Source organism: Dipodomys ordii, unplaced genomic scaffold, assembly GCF_000151885.1.
Source record: "Dipodomys ordii isolate 6190 unplaced genomic scaffold, Dord_2.0 Scaffold274, whole genome shotgun sequence".
Classification (NCBI taxonomy): Eukaryota; Metazoa; Chordata; class Mammalia; order Rodentia; family Heteromyidae; genus Dipodomys; species Dipodomys ordii.
In genome coordinates, this window is record NW_012267490.1 from 91188 (window position 1) to 95643 (window position 4456).

Here is a 4456-nt window from a genome sequence, read left to right on the forward strand (position 1 = left end):
CTGGTTCCCTGGCGATTCTTTTCAGATGTGGAATATTCAGGTAATTTACCAGGTTCTCTCATTCTGCATCAGCTGTCTGCTTTCGTGTTTACTTGATGCCTCTCCAAGGAGAAACTTTCTTGTCACTGAATTGGAATGGCAAGATTACCAGTCATTGTATTCAAGAACGTAGAAATTTCAGATAACTAACAAATATAACTCATTATTTCTGGATTTCTTTGCTGAGTTTTGCAGCTCTTTGTTATGGATATCTTTGAAATCAGTTGCTTAGCAATGCAGAATTTAAGGTATATGTGGTAGATGCATAATCTTTTTTTGTTGTTGTTGATCATGGGGCTTTGAATCTCTGGGCCTGGGTGCTGTCCCTGAGCACTTCAGCTCAAGGCTAATGCTCAACCACTTGAGCCACAGCACCACTTCCACTTTTTTCTGCTTATGCGGTGCTGAGGAATTAAACCCAGGGCCTCATGCATTCAAGGCAAGCACTCTATCACTGAGCCACCTTCCCAGTCCTAGATGCATAATCTTTTACTTCTGTAACTTGAGCTCTGAAATTTATGAACACTGAATTTGTTTTTGCACCACCTTTTAGGCTACAATCATTGATGAAACTTCGCCATAAGAATAGCTATGACCATTTATTTGCTTTTTCTCACAGTGATAAGGCCAGCCAATGTGTATGATTCATCCTCAGTGTATTTTCATATGCATTTTAGCAATTTTCTTCAATTCTATGAGAATAATTATCCATATGGTTTCACCTCTTTACCTTAAAATGTTGAAGTTGATAATTTCTAATCTTAGTGAATTGGCTTTTAAGTAGTTTTCAAAAAAACATACATACACATAACCTTCAGTTTTCAACTATAAAGCCCCTTTAGATTAGTAACCTGTTTTATTCTGGGTGTTCTTTTAGCAAAAGCTATGGGAAGTACAGAAATGTTTAGACTTTCATTCACTTAGAAGCAACTCAGTGACCATAAAACGACCCCCTTTTAAAACAACATCAATGACAAAAGCATACAAAAACAGTCACCTAAAACAGGCCAACCCCTCAACAAGTCCAATCCTGTAATAATGATAAGTTGATAGTTTGATAAATGATAATGTGAGTCCAGACTTTCATACAAGGATAAAAAATTTTAGCAGAAGGAGGTTAGACTTGGAAATAGTTTACCTCACTCCCTCTGCATCGTGGATGTCTCCTATAGCTGATCTCTCTTACTCTCTTCCTGTCTCCCTCCCTCTCTCATTATCCTCTCTTCCCCCTAGTACTGGGGCATGAAATCAAGACTTGTAAATCTCCCTCAGCCTTTCTAACTTACTGGGGGTACTCTACCACTTGAGCCAAGTCTCTACCCAGTTTTCTGGTTAATTGGAGATAAGATTCATATTTGTCTGCTTGTCTGGCTTTGAACCACAATTCTCAGATCTATCCTCATGGGTAGCTAGTATTATAGGTATTAACCATTGATGCCTGGTTCTTTTTGAAAATACCTTTTTGGAACTTTTTAGAAATGGAATGAGAAAGGATAAACAAATGCAGCAGTGGTGCTCACTAAACACTATGTTGAAAATGAACTATAGAACTTGTGGGGTATGGGAGGGAAAAATTGGGAAAGAGGGAAGGTAGGAAGGAGTGACATTGTCCAAAAAGAAATGTACTCATTACTTTGACTTATATAACTGTAAACCCTGTGAACATCACCTTTATAATAAAAAATTGAAAAAAAATGAAGAATATAGATATGGAATTAGTTTGCAAGGGAGGGGAGGGAAAAGAAAGAAAATGGCAGTATTTATTGTAGTGGCCACAAGGTGGCAGACCAGACCTAAAATGCAAACTTTCAAAGTAGCCGAGAAACATGAACAACTGTATCTTCTAAGACCCTTTTGAAGCCATTAGTGTTCCAGAGGAAACTTTCTAGGTTATACTAACTTGTTATCCAGTTCCCTGTCAAGCACAGCTTGAAAACACCTTTAGGTTTTGTAATAGGTTAATGGGCATCTGTTTAAGTTTCTTCTCTGTAGGCATCAGGTCTTTTTGCCCCTCCTACCTACCCCTGGCCACCACCATCACTGACAATGCACAAACATGATTGTGTTTCCTTCCCTCTATGAAGAACCCAACTGCATTTTCTTCCTCATAAAAACAAATACCCTCCACAGATCTGCCTCTAGTAAACTCAACATTCTTTATTTCTCTTCTGTAAGAGCCACTCTATAGAATCTTAATCATTTTCTTTAAAATGTTGCACTAACAAAATACTAAAGTATGTCCCCTTTTATACATGTCCCTCTCATAACAATGGCATGCCAATCTGTTTTATTCTTCATTATGATATAGTCTGTGGGAACTGCCTATTATTTCATGTGAACATGTCAAAGAGATATTTGATTTAGCACAAGATATTTAAAGGAAGGAAACATCTCGTTCAAGAAAAGAAGGGGGCAATTTGCTACTATGTGCAAAGTTTGTTAATAAATCTTAGTAGTCTTGAATGTGTGTTTGACAAGAAAATGCCTTTAGTGAAATACAAATATGACATGTATGCCAGTAAGAAAAAACAAGATCAAATACCTTGGGGGCTAAGCCTTGAAGTCAGTGACCTGTTATTCTCTGGCAATTGTTCATTTCCAACCCCAAAGTTAATACAAATCTCTTGACAGTAACTAATCATCCATGAAAAATAGGTTTATATTAGGTGGACATGGAGCAAAGTTCTGCCCCACAGTGACGTCCAGATGTATATGGTTTTCTCATTATCAACCATCAATAGACTTCCAGGGACTCTGGTTGGGTGCATTCCACCTAGAAAAGTCTTAGTGAGGTTGAATGGTAACAGAGAAGCTTTCTCATCACTGAATGGGAATGGCAAGAATGACCAATCATTGTCATCTAGTAATATACACAAGATCCTGTAGTAAGTCATGAAAGTCTATTTCACTCATCCTTTCTGCCTTCCAAATTTACCAATTAATTATAAAGATTTTCTTAATGGAAGAATTTTGTGTTCTGAAACTTTGACATTGATTAGATGGTGTACTTGACCCTGGTTTTTTAAGGGTTACCTTTCAGAACATGTTTCCATTTCTCAGTTTCTTATACTATGTGAAATCACATCCTCCCCACTTCTGTGTGGCCTTTTTTGGCTGAAGTGATACTGAACAGTTATTAACTGCGTCAGGCCTGGCTGTCTGGGATGCAACTCTTCTATGGTCCACAGACCCATTTCCACACTCAAAATCTGTTTTCTCCTTTAAGTTTTGTTTGTGAAACAGATGTCAGCTCAGGAAAGTCAAATGTGCAGCTAAACAGAAACCAATTTTAGAGGTTTCTTTGAAAGTCTATCTTGAAAGTAAGAGAGTCATTAGCATGTTTAGATATACTTAAATACAAAGAGGACCTCAGTATAAAACAATGCAAAACTTCCAAATTTTTTAATTTGGTGGTGTCTATGTTATATAATAAGTAATTGCTAACATGTATTGGCATGATCATGTCAGGCACTAACCAAAACCTTTACATGCATTTTTATACTTATTTCTTACAGGGTCCGAGAGGGAGTTACCATTATTATTATTAGTTCATTTACAAGGAAAAGTTTCAGAGATGAAAAGTAACTTGTTCAGGGTCACAGAAACAAAAAGTGTTGCTAGAGTCAACCTGACTATATTTGATTCCCAAGCTCAAATGCTAAAGGTTGGTCTCTTCTCACAGACAAGAGCAATATTTTATTTGTGAGGATACTTTTTATGTTTCATTTTTTAAATAAGGTTTTATTGTGAGAATACTGTACAGAGGAGGGATTACAGTTAGGAAATGGAAAGACTTGGAAACAATTATATGAAGTGAAGTAATCCAGGCCCAAAGAAATATAGGTACCATCGTTTCCCTTATTTGCTATAACTTGTATTTGTCTGAGACAAGCAGAAAAGGTCAGATAAAATGATGTTAGGCAAAATGAACCCTAAGATAAGGACACTAGTGGTTTTTTTTCTTGCTATTGCATCTAACATATTTATAAGGTACCATGTGATTTTTTTATTGCTTTGTATGTCTCTCCCCCACAGTATAAGCCCTATTTTCACTGTATTTGATGTTAGTATAATTTGAGGAGGGGAAGGGAAAAAACAAATTGTTTCAACTGGGATACAGGTTGAACCATTGCAACAATGAGATGTACAAGATGCTATGTAAAAAAAATGAACTTTACAATTCAGCGGGGGAGGAGGGAATGTAGCTGTGGAGATGGGAGGGCAGGGATGGTAGGGGGAAAACAAAGGAGGAGACAACAATGCTTGATAAGAAATGTACTCATTACCTTGCTCAAGGATACTTTAAAAAAAACTATCATATTAAGATATGGTACTCAAAAAGAAGTCACTCTTCTTCCCTCCCTTCTTTTCAGATCTAGCACATGGCAATCAATCGTACTTCACACATGTTTACTGC